We start from the raw sequence: 12,368 nt of genomic DNA, 5'->3' as shown, positions 1-12,368 counted from the left end.
AAGTGCACTTTTTTTTTGTTTTTTTGCCCATCATCCACAATCCTTCTGTGAAACATGAGCACGCGTTTTCCCTTTTGTGTGCGTTATGAAGAGAAAAAAAAAGCTCGCATATGGGAGCTAAGAATGCACGTAACGGGACAAACCTACTGTATTTCAACTGGAAAGCCCCCCCCCCAAAAAAAACTCCAAAAAAACACCAACATTGTTCTATTTACATAAGCTACAGTGACATTGTTATTGTAGCAGCTAACACGAAGAACTATTTTTCTGGTGTAGTGACGCAGCGCCTCGCTCACGTGACGACCGAGAGGTAGCAGGCCCACTCCACAACAATGCGATAGGACAACAATCTGTACTGACTGGGAAATAAGAACAGGAATATGAACAACTAGGAATAGACAGCCAAATGATGTGTAAAGTATTAGCCCACATTCCATGTTTTGTTAGCACATGGCTAGATAGACTGTGTTGTGATATCATGGACAGTTGTCTGTCTGGTCCACCTGGCCTGGGGCATCTTTTCCAGCTGATTTTTATCACTGCATGGTTTGTGGGCAATTCTTAATAATTCCTTGTTGGTTGTTATGCAGTCTCTCGGAGCAGTGTCCTCCTCGCCATAAACAAGAAGCCTTGCCATTAAAGGTAACACTGTATGCCACTGTAACAGAAACACTCCATTTCTGTCGCCCTGGCTTAGCAAGCTCCACATTTACACCACCAAGTCATGCCACTGTCTACTCATCCTCCATATATTCAGGCTCAAAAAGACAAGGTTCTGGATCCTCATTTGTCCAATCTCACAAAGTCTGCCATGATTAGTCTTTACAAACAGACACCTGCTTGATATGCTGCTGTTGTTGAAGGAAGTAGTTTTAGTTCCTATCTATGGGCTCTGTGAAATCAATGCACCCAGGAAAGATGTTCTGGTCATGTTTAAAATGATCAAAATACTGTATTACATGTTATCGTGAATGTACCTGTTACTGCATGCTCACAGCATGGATAAAAAAACCTTGTTGGAGTTTTTTTTAGAGGGCTGTATAGTCAAAATAGGTGTGTCCCATGACGCGCATTGTTAGCGTCCCCATGCTAATCCTTTTTCTGTCTTTAGAATGCACAGAAAAGGGAAAGACGTGTTCATGTTTCACGTAAGGATTGTGGATGATGTGCAAAATTCCGGCCCCAAAAAGTGCATTTTTCCTTTAAATAATGGAACAGCATTACATGGTTTGCGGATGTTTGGCTTTGTGTACTGGTCCAGATGATTTTATCCCAACCTGTCTTTCATCCTCTTGACTCCTTGTGATCCATCAGAGCAAACGTACCTATGAAGGTCGGAGGGCTACGGAGTCATTTCCAACGGAGACAACCCAGAACAATCTGGCGCTGGGTGGCTGTTCTTCTTCAGCCACAACTGTCCTCTAAAAATCGACACTGACGAGGGATAGTTTATTTCTTAAGGCCAGGCTGCATGAAGCCTGTGACCCGACATGAAGTCATAACAAGGCCAATTATACATTCAAAAGGAAAGTGATGCCATATTTTCTTTTTTTTTTTTTAAGACACCCAACCTTGCATCTGTGAAACATACGTCAACCCCTTGACATTACTTACAGAAACATCCATTTCTCTGCACCAGGACCACGTATGGTGCTACAAACAACCTTCAAAACCTTCACTTGTTGACCCCTGCAGAGAGCCGAAGAATTTGCTGGATCAGTTTTATGCTAATATTATTTTATTTTATGCCACCGGGGACACGGGGATAGAGTGGAGTTGCTATGTCTGCTATGGCAGTCTCTGACGGTTTTATTTGGATCATCTTCAAATTAGGGTTGCGAAGGATACACCCATGAGTTTTATCAATAGCATCCTCCTGTATTGATAAGAATCCTTAGATTAATCGATTGTAGAGACATGCACCGGGTATCATGAGACAAGTAACCGGTTGACAGTCCGTCTCAGACACAACGCAAGAGCCCGGGCTGCCGGCGAAGCGATTTTGGCGCATGCTCCCTAGCTTACCATGACTGAAGACGAGAATGGACGCAAATGTAGCAGAGCGCTAGTGCGAGCTAGCTACAATATTTTCAACACATCAGCAAAACAACTTTGGAACACATCTTTGGATTTTACAAGAAGGACGGAAAACGCACTTGGCACTCAATTCGTGACACCAAATAACCACACTCCCGCACTACTTATTTTACACCTTGTCAAGTAGTGTTTATGTCTAATGCACAACAATAGTACACATGAAACACATTTTTCTCTCCTGGGTATGCATTGTGACCGCATCCGTGAAGCAGTCGTGCTATTATTTGGTCCCATTGCGTGACGCCACGCAACAGCAGACATCACCACTATAGCTTCATTCATTTCTCAATTTGTAAGGGACCTACAATATATTGAACTCCAGAGAAGATGCTCATGACCAAAAGAAAGGCAAGTATATTAGGAAAAGTTAACCCATTCATGTTAATGAATTCATTAAGCACAGGTCGTGGTTTCACGGAAATTAGGTGTGCCACAAATTTTTAAGATTTTACCATTTTCTTTGCACACTGGCACACAGCCCTGCACACTTTACACATTCTTCACACTTGTTTACCACCAACTTACTCATTGGCACGCTATCGGCACGCAAAATTGCACACCACTGCAGGGACAGACTGCATGCAAGTGTAAACACCCCTGAACACAGCATTTTGGCAAATATTGTTATTTACTTATCTTTGCGTGGACACATTTATGCCACTTTTGAAGAAATGTGTCATTATTTGATGGGCTTTGTGCTATTTATTTATTAGTTATTATTGACTGGACTAAGGACTAAGACTTTTGTTTTTTTATTGATATATTTGGAATTGACCCCATCAAACAAAAAGGCATTTAATGGGGAAAAAAGTTTATCCTCTCATTCCGTGTGGAAGTGGTAGGTTTTTGTCTTCTTTGTTCTTCCTCCCCACTCCGTTTGAAACACTTTAAGTTGAGCATAAAAGTAAATTGGAGAGGCTAACTACGGTAGCTTGCTATGCTAGTGGTGGCCGTCTGCTTTGTTCCTGAAGTGATAGCATGGCCTGAGCAATGTGATGTAAATGATAAATAAGAAGGGTGTAAAAGTGACTATAAGAGTGTTATTTCATGTTTACAGGACTGTAATAATGGTAAAACCCATATTTAGAAAGTCATAAACAAGTTTGTATGGTATAATTATGAAAATTTTCCATTTATTAACACTTGAATCCGATATCGCAGTCGGGTCTGAAACCAATTAACCGCGATAAACGAGGGATTAGTGTATTGCTTTTTAATTGTTTTGTATCTACCTAAATGCATATTGAATCGTCTATCACAAAGATATTTACAACCTTATTGCGTGATTGTTGGGATCTCAACATGTGACAAAAAATGGTACATCATGCTTTATATCAATATAGTTTACATTACATAATCTATAAGAAATGCATGAGTTTTAGGTGCAAGCGTATGAGTTATGATATGTTAAGTGGTGATCCATCACATTTTGGCCCATTGCGAAGCATATTTGTTGCACTTGGCTGACTTTTACTTTATTGGCAGCCTTTTTTGTGTTAATGTTTTAAACCCGGGGACCTGGAAAGCTTAATAAAATAATAACTAACAACAGCGTTTTGGATAGGGATACATCATAACTGAATCATTTATCATATTAATAAGAATAAAGATTGTTACGCAAAGATTCCTCCCCATCACATGATGTACCAAAAGATCCCAGCAGAGTTTAGGCAAAGCCCAGTGGAGATGAATGGCCGTCGGTGAAATATTGATAGGGCAGCTCGGGGTGTTAGTTCCGGGTGAATAATACAACAGGGAAATTAGTTCGGCTTTCAGAGAAAGCAGATTAATTCATGACGGCTCAGCCAGCAACATTGAAATTCACTTTAAAGCTTCGTGTCGTGATGCACCAAAACAGGTTGAAGTAACAGTAAATAGGGATGGGCCGGTTATCCATTTCCAGGTATATCACGGTATGAAAAAGTCACAGTTTCAAAACCACCAAAATGATCCGTCATACTGTCATGCGGTGTGAGAAAACGTGGCGGTTCATTGCCTGAGAAAAGTTTATAAAGTGTATGATGAGGGGTTTTACAGCCTTAAAACATATATAATCATTGTAAAAAAAAATATAATAAGTTGGTTACTTTGCGGATTTCACTTATTGCGGGCTATTTTGAGAACCTATCCCCCGGGCTAAATGAGTGTATTCCGCTGTATTCCACACACAGTTTTGCTAAGTAAATCAAGGAAGTGTAGATGCAAATGAGCTGACACACGTCAACTTCAGAGTATTTCCGAGTTATTTCTCAGTTTGTTTGTTTTTTTTGTCAGTATTCAGACAATAACGAAAATGACACTGATTCAAAATCAGAAATATTGTGATTGTATTCAAGTGCAAGAGTGAGTGACTGAGAGTCCATTTCATTTTTGTTTGTTTTTTTTGTTTGTTTAATTTATTATGTTGTTTGTTTGTTTAATTTATTTTATTTAAAAAGTCTTGTCATCCCAATTACAATGTTAAATACTCTTGAGAAATTAAAGTTTATTGCTTTTGATACAGTGTACTCGTATTATTATGCCATATATTATCATCACTTTCATGAAAAATGGTCTCAAAATAACGTTGACAGTAATATCAATTATTGGCAATAATTTGTAGGACAATTATCATCCAGCAAAGTTTGTTATCGTGACAAGCCTAACTGGGCTTCGATGTGTTGAAACCACAGACATGTGTTGTGTTGTCAAAAGTCGGGCATAGATAGCACCTGCGTTAGCTGCCTCGTTAGCATTGAGCAGCGCTGGTCCGGCCGTGCTGTTGTCGTCGTTGTCGGTCGACATATTACTCACGTGGAGGGTGGAGGGTCACCAAATGTGGAGATGTGATCCCAAACGAGACAGGAGTCGAGGATAAGTGGTATAAATCGTTTACTCCACTGAACAACAAGCCGCTTAACAACCACTCAGTTGCTAACAACAATCACATGACCCGGAAACGCAAGATTGTGGAAAAGTGTGACCTGCACTCTGCGCCACTATGAAATAAAAACGTAACATTACAAAGTTTTTTTTTTTTTTGTTATTATTTATGTTGTAGTTTTGTGAAGGATAAACTGATGCAATCGGATCAAAAACACTAAATGAATACAGAGCCACCATCCACCAGTACCAGCCTGGACTTTATCTAGATGCGCATGCATTTCCATCCATATTATTTTGTGACCTATTGAGTGACTTGATTGCATTTATTTGATTGCATTTCATTTATTTATTTAGAAATAATTCATTTTTTGTTGTTTATTTTAAATACAAACGTTCCACTTGTGATCTGTTAAATGGTTTTAAAATGACTTCTGTTCTCTTTTCAGTAAAGATATTTCAAAATAGCACATTTAAGAGCTGTAATTATAAACGGTGATATTTCTTCCCCAAGGTAATCATACCGACCCATTCCTGACAAAGTATAATTGTGTTCATAGCAACACAGACAACTAGACTTCATTCTCCATGAGCGACAGAGGTATGCACTGTTGTGCATGTTGTCACATGCGTCTTTTGGGCATGAAATAATTGTGGTTTGCATTCTGGGCAGTGTGCATGCATGAAATGATCTCAAGTCTCAAGAGGTTTTTAGTATTTTTTAATTACACCGCAGCCAAATGCCTTTAAAACCCTAACGTTGGCTTCAACTGGTCCAAAAGTCAGCGCCTCTCCTACGTGAGCATAATGAAGTTTGACATTTTGCATAAACTGGCACATCTGATCTGTCACAGTCCAGACATGTTGGTTCTTAAAGAGAGACACAAACAAACGGTACACAAGATAGGCAAGGTGGTAGTGGGGGGAGGCGCTAGCTTTGAGCTGGGGTCAGCTAGAGAGGCAGAGAGAGGTAATTGTCTGTGATGATTGATGATTCTTATGGCGTTCTTGTTTATTTCATCAGGCAGGAAGTGGAAAGCCAAGTACGTCTGTGACCAATCAGTGGTCATCATTAAGAGAGCGAGACCAGCGCCAAAACCAATCGCAGGCTGAACATTTGAAGGTGGAATGAGAGAAAGGTAGTCTGAAGGCAGGCAGTGAAGTAAAAGAAGCGAAACGTGTGGTCGGTCCAAGTTGGTGATTGGCAAAAAATGTTGTCATGTTTTGCTTGAGTTTCCTTTTTCACTTAGTGCCAACAACGGGTAAAGGGCTTTAATGTGTTAAAGTTAGGACTGTCAATCGATTAAAATATTTTATTGTGATTAATCGCATTTTGTCCATAGTTAACTCATAATTAATCACAGATAGAAGTATATAGTTTCTATCTATAATAAGTACGGGTGTAAATCTCTTTGTGGTAAACGATTTGATACGCAACTACAACGATAACTAAATCACATGTTATGTAAAGGGATATCAATTTCGGAAATATGGGCCATTATTGTATTCAAAAAATAATATACAGTTAGAATGTTGGCCACACAGTCAGGAGATAAGGAAGATCTGGGTTCAAATCTCGGTCGGGCATCTCTGTGTGGAGTTTGCATGTTGTCCCCGTGCGTGCGTGGGTTTTCTCCGTGTACTACGGGTTCCTCCCACATTCCAAAAACATGCATGTTAGCTTCATTGGAGACTCTAAATTGTCCATAGGTATGAATGTGAGTGTGAATGGTGTTTGTCTGTATGCCCTGCCATTGGCTGGCGACCAGTCCAGGGTGTACCCTGCCTCTTGCCCAAAGTCAGCTGGGATAGGCTCCAGCATACCCCCGCGACCCTGATGAGGATAAGCGGCATAGAAAACGAATGGAATACAGACCTGATCAAAATCTTAAGACCAGTTGAAAAATTGCTAGAATTTGCATTGTGCGCATTAGTATCTTGATGAGGTTTTAAGTAGAGCTACAATATGCAAATGCAAGAAGGGGAGTGAGACAAAAAAGGCAGTGCTCCAGTAACTTCTCACTTCTGTCTGGCAGGCGATATAGTCTGTGACAACTCAAATCACAGCGACAGTAGATACAAATAAGTTTGGTCTTGTTGCGAGAGCCATCTGCCAGGGCTTTGATAGAAATCAAAACACTCTTTTTTTTGTCAATTTCTCATCAAAATTTGCTCCCGCTTGGCCCTCCACAGTCACCACTGCATTTCCTGAAACTACGGTGTGGGCTTAGGGTCAAACAAAACGTGCACATGCTAATTGTGTCAAAAAAAAAAAAACTTGTGCCGTCAAAGTAAACGTCCACTAACGCATTATGTCACACTGTTCAGTTTTGAAAGCAAACGGTAAATTGGCAAAAATGACATTTATAGGTGATGCCGCCCTCCATGACGAACTAGCTCGCAGCTCAGTCTCATTTCCGGAAGTGACGTCTTCGGAGTGACACCTCTCAGCTACAGCAGAGTAGGCAAATGCTTTTCGAGGTAGATTGTCAACTTGGTTCAGTATATTTTCATCAAAGTAGTAGTCATGCCACAATGGACGAAGCAAGTGCAAAGAACGAGAGACAGATGGACTCCCACCTCGAATTCTGTTCTTTGCAGTAATCATTTCACTGACGACTGTTTGGAAGCAAAACCTTTACAAGAAGCATTTGGCTTGAAAGTACAGTATAAACGCATTTTGATTAACATCTATAACTATTGTCACCAGGCAGGTCACTGGAAGGCTGAGTGTCCGGTTTTAAAGGGCTGGAGTAAGGATGCTAAACTCAACGTTAAGCCTGCTGATGGGTCGTTATTTGGTGATTGTCACCTTGAGGTGTTCGCAACATATCTTCCATTCATACGTGATGGGTTTGTTTCCCTGGTTGATAGTGGCATTAAAGGCCCAGTTAAGATTGTGAGGGACACTGCTGCTTATGACTCTTTTATTGTGGGTTCTGTCCTGCCCTTTTCAGCTAATTCTGACAGTGGGGGCATTATCCTTAGCCGGTGAATAGGTTACCCATTCTTTGCATCTTTACACAGAGTGGTCTCACACTGTGAGCTGGTACAGGGTGAGGTGTCTGTCGTGGTGCGTCCAGCTTTGCCCATGGAGGGGGTTCACCTTATTCTAGATAATGACTTGGCTAGTAGCCGAGGCGTCCCTTTCACCATCTGAAACGCAACGTCCGACCGAGTGTGTTTTGAAAGAAAGTGCATCACCACAAGCCCGGCCCACCTGTGTAGTCACACGAGCAATGGCTAAGTCAGAGCCAGAGACTTTGTCAGTATCAGCATGCTGACATTTACAGGTTCCATCTGATTCTGTCTGATTTTCCCCTCAGTCTCACCCGAGATATTAAAGCATAAAAAGTTGAGTAATACTTCTTTGAAAGACTATTTTGATCTTGCCATGCCTGCTGCTGAAGTTGGTAGCGCTGCGAGTGGATATTTTGTACACAATGGCTTGTTGTTCCGAAAATGTGTTTTGTTGCTTGATGACTGTGTCGGAAACGCAGCTTGACTGCTTTATTTTGTCCTTTGGTCTTGAAACTAGCCCATGACAAGAGTGGAAATTTCGGTATTAAAAAAAACATACCCTCATATTCTTAAACCTTTCTTTAGGCTGCCCCTGAAAAGCATGACGTGTCCGCATATGTACAGTATGCACATTTTTCATCATACCTTTTTGTGCAAGTGCTAAAACCTCAGCCTATCATGCACAAAGTCAGGTAGCTTTGGAACGGTTTCACCAAACCGTTAAGTCTCTCCATTGTGCGCATTGCAGTGAGTTGGATCGACACTGGGGAGAGGGGCTTCCATGGCTGATGATGGTCACGACAGAGGCTGTTTAAGAGAGCACAGCTTTTAGTCCGAATGGTGTGATTTTTAGCCACAAAGTGCGCAGCCCTCTTTCTTTATTGAAGGACAGTTGGGTTGATGCTGAGCCACCTAAAAACCTGATCGAGTTTGTCAGTGGTTTTAGACACCGTTTGCTTGTTTCTGGTCAGGTGGCGAAGGAGAAATTGTGTAAGTCTCAGGAAAAAAAATAAACTCTGATGTGACCGTCGCACAGAGCAACAGGAGTTCAGTCCTGGAGACGAGGTTTTGGCTCTCATGCCTGTTGTTGGCTCCACGTTTCAGGCCAAGTATACTGGTTCTTTTACTGTGACTGACAAGGTTTCAGACTTAAAATGCACGTCCAGGTTGTGACACGGCCAAAATGAGGGTGGCTGGGCTCTGCCCTAGAGTTTCTCCCGGCTGACAGTGCTTCTCACCTTATCTCTGAGTAGAACCACTGCTCCTCCGCATTGAGAGGAGTCAGATGAGGTCACTCGGGCATCTGATCAGGATGCACGTCCAACCAATAGAGGGTCTTTGGGAATACCCAGGTCACGTTAGATAGACTACGGCCCTGTCCACATGGAAACATTACTGGGATTTTTTTTTTTTTTAACGGATCACTGGGTGAAAAGGATGTATTACACAAGGCACACCTATGTGTGGCGCTGTAAACAGACACAAAGACGGAACCACGTGACACACCAACCATAGAAGAAGAAAGAAAGCATGCATAAATCATCATAAAGTCGTCTTCCGCTTTCCAAGGCTTGTCTAGACTTACGACAAAGTGGAATTACTTCTAAGAGTCATTTTGGAGAATAAGACAACAAAATATCAGGAGAATGTCGACTGGGGTGAGCCATGTCTGTTGAAATATTCAAATATTATATTGGCTTGTTGTGAGATTGATGGGCGAATTGGCACAGCGTCTGCAGTAATGCGGTCGCTGTACCGGACCGTCATGGTGAGGAGAGAGCTGAGCCGGAAGGCAAAGAAGAAATAGGGTGAGGAGCTCGGTCATCCGGGAGGGTCTCAGAGTAGAGCAGCTCCTCCTTCACATGGAGAGTAGCCAGCTTGGGCATCTAGTCCGGATGCCTCCTAGACGCCTTCCTGATGGGGTGTTCCGGGCATGCCCCCCTGGGAAGACCTAGGACACGCTGGAGGGATTATGTCTCACAGCTGGCCTGGGAACGCCATGGTGTCCTCCCGGTGGAACTGGAAGAAGTGGCTGGAGACCAGGAAGTCTGGGCTCCCCTGCTGAGACTGCTGCCCCCACGACCCAGACGTAGAAAAAATGGATGGATGGATGATGGACTATCTTAGTAATAGCTTTTCCCGAAATTCACATTTGAGCGATTTCCACACATGAGAAAAGAGCATGTATGCAGCATTTTTGCTCTGGCCTGACTTCAAGCTGTGAATACGCTTGTTTCACCCGTGTTGTCACGTGCAACCCAGAAGTGTTTTGGCCAGTTTTTGTAAAACAAGATGTTCTGGATGTATGGAAATGAGTACAATTGATTCATTTCTGTCATGATCTGGATCGAGATGGAGAATTCTGGAGCTGATCCCAGTAAGGATTGTTCAACCTTAGCAGCGACAGATGTGGGTCAAAGGTCATCTGGTGATAGCATTATGTGCACACGCACCTGACCGCCATTGTCTTCCATTACTTTGCCAAAGCGTCGGAACCAGACACCTGCACCGCTCCATTCATCTGGGTCAGATTGCTGGTGTCAAGTTCAAGAGGGCTGTATAGCCCCTACGTACATGTATACGCACGGCACTGGCCGACCGCGCACCACGTGACATCAGGTGGGACAAGAGAGGATGACAGCAGCTGAAAGGCGATTGTGTCCAGGCTGTGATGGGAGAACAAACTACAGCACACACAAAACTGTGTGATGTGGCGAAGGCAGTCGACTGTGCCGAAAGCATGCAGGAGGCCGGAGGAATAGACTGTCTAGACGTGCGCACAAAGCAAAAACACACTCAATACAGGCTGCAGGAGACACAATGAAAACAGGATTGAGCTGAAAGGCCTTTGAAAGTAGTGAATTCACTTTACCAACGTCCAAGGGGGGTTATTTCACGCTGCAGGCTTGGCATGCATCCACTATACTCAATACATGATTGATACAGTATTTTGAGTAGGGCTGCAACTAAAAATTATTTCAGACATGATTTTTTTTCAACCTGTGACCCTAAAGAGGAGAAGCGGTATAGAAAATGGAAGGATGGGATGGGATTTTTTTCAATTAGTCCACTAGTCAAAGTAAGAGGTCGTCGGTTCAGTTCCAGTGTTGTGCTCAGTTTCCAGTCTACTCTTACTTTCATTCTACATCTTAGCATATTTCCACAGCGTTTCAGTCCAGCTTCAGCTTCCAAACTGCTATGTTCATTCTACATTTCCATTTCCGTATAGAATAAATAATAATAATACATAGGGATTTTGCAAGATTAGCAGATTAATTAATCAAATTTATCATACATATAATTATCAATTAATAAATGAAAACAAACTTGCCCACCTCAAACACATCCACCCGACCCAGAACGTGACCACATGTTAGCCACGTCACCGTATAAGCCGTGGGGTTCACAGCATGAGAAAAAAGTAGGAAATTTATTATGGTAAAATGACGGTACTTCATCTGTAATCAGAATAATAAAGATGAACGTTGCATGTCCGTCTGTAGTTTGAGACGTCTGTTCACACTACCTTCGCAATCGACGTATGAATCGAGTGTTTGTTTTACTTCTTGCCTCCGCTAACGCCGCTTCTCGCATGTGACTCTTCTTCTTTTGTCTTTCTACTTCTCGCCCACAGGACTCAATTAATATCAATTATCAATTAATATTTGACTAAACGACGCGTCGATTGGTGCGGCGTCTGCAGAGATGCGGGCTTAGCTTTGCTAATATGCTCCATGCTTGTGTTCTGCTGGGTTTTTATTTCTTTCTATTTCACTTTCTTTCAACTTTCTTCTTAGAAATTTTCTTTTCAAAATGTTATGACTCTATTCCCTTAGTATTTTCACCTTATTGTCATAATATTACACCTTTTTCCCCAACTTAATATCCCAAAAATTACAGCTTTATTTTGTTTAGTTTGTTTCTTGTAAAATTATGACTTTAAAAACAAGTATTTTTTTCTTTCATATTTCAACTTTATGCTTCTAAATTCTGTTATTTTTTCTTGTAATATTATGAGTTTGTTCTCGTAAAATTTACTTTTCTTCTCGTTAGTATACACCTTTTTTTCTCTTGATATTTTAACTTTATTCTCGTAAAATGACAGCACTGTTTTTTTCCATTTCTGCTGTTGTATTTTCCAACTATTTCAACTTTCTTCTTGTAAATTTTCTTGTCATAATATTATGTCTTTATTCTCATAATATTTGGCTTTATTGCTATAATATTATAATTTTTTCCCCAACCTAATTTTTCCCAAAATTACTACTTTATTTTGTTTTGTTTCTCATAATATGACTTTTCAATATATTTTTTTGTTATAATATTTAAACTTGATGCTACTAAAATGTTATTTTTTCCGCATAATATTATGAGTTTGTCCCTGTAAA

This window comes from Dunckerocampus dactyliophorus, chromosome 17 (assembly GCF_027744805.1).
Source record: "Dunckerocampus dactyliophorus isolate RoL2022-P2 chromosome 17, RoL_Ddac_1.1, whole genome shotgun sequence".
In the NCBI taxonomy this organism is placed as follows: Eukaryota; Metazoa; Chordata; class Actinopteri; order Syngnathiformes; family Syngnathidae; genus Dunckerocampus; species Dunckerocampus dactyliophorus.
This window is presented reverse-complemented; position numbering follows the sequence as displayed.